Source organism: Lupinus angustifolius, chromosome LG16, assembly GCF_001865875.1.
Source record: "Lupinus angustifolius cultivar Tanjil chromosome LG16, LupAngTanjil_v1.0, whole genome shotgun sequence".
In the NCBI taxonomy this organism is placed as follows: domain Eukaryota; kingdom Viridiplantae; phylum Streptophyta; class Magnoliopsida; order Fabales; family Fabaceae; genus Lupinus; species Lupinus angustifolius.
In genome coordinates this window covers 3,373,600-3,373,979 of record NC_032024.1, presented here as the reverse complement: position 1 = coordinate 3,373,979, position 380 = coordinate 3,373,600, and positions in this window count along the sequence as shown.

Sequence of the window (380 nt, the reverse complement as noted above, 5' to 3'; positions counted from 1 at the left end):
CTCCTCTCTCTAGTGGATCTCCTTAATGTCACTTCTACTTCTTGAGGTTGTTGAATTTGTTCTATAGGTACTTGAGGGAGAACCTCATTGTTATCTTGTTCTAAAATATTGTTAGGGACAATATTATGAACATTATCTTCTATTACCGAATTTATTCCTTGAATGGTAATAGGCACAAGAATTTGTTCACAACTAGTAACCGGTTCTTCCTCAAAGACAACATTCCTTATGTTCTCTTCCTTCCCAAAATCAACTTCCTCAAGAAATCTTGCATTTCCCGTCTCAAAAAAGAGTCTTGAAGTAGGATCATAAAATTTATAGCCCCGAGAGCGTTCAACGTAGCCAACAAAATAACAGCTAACAATTCTAGAGTCCAGTTT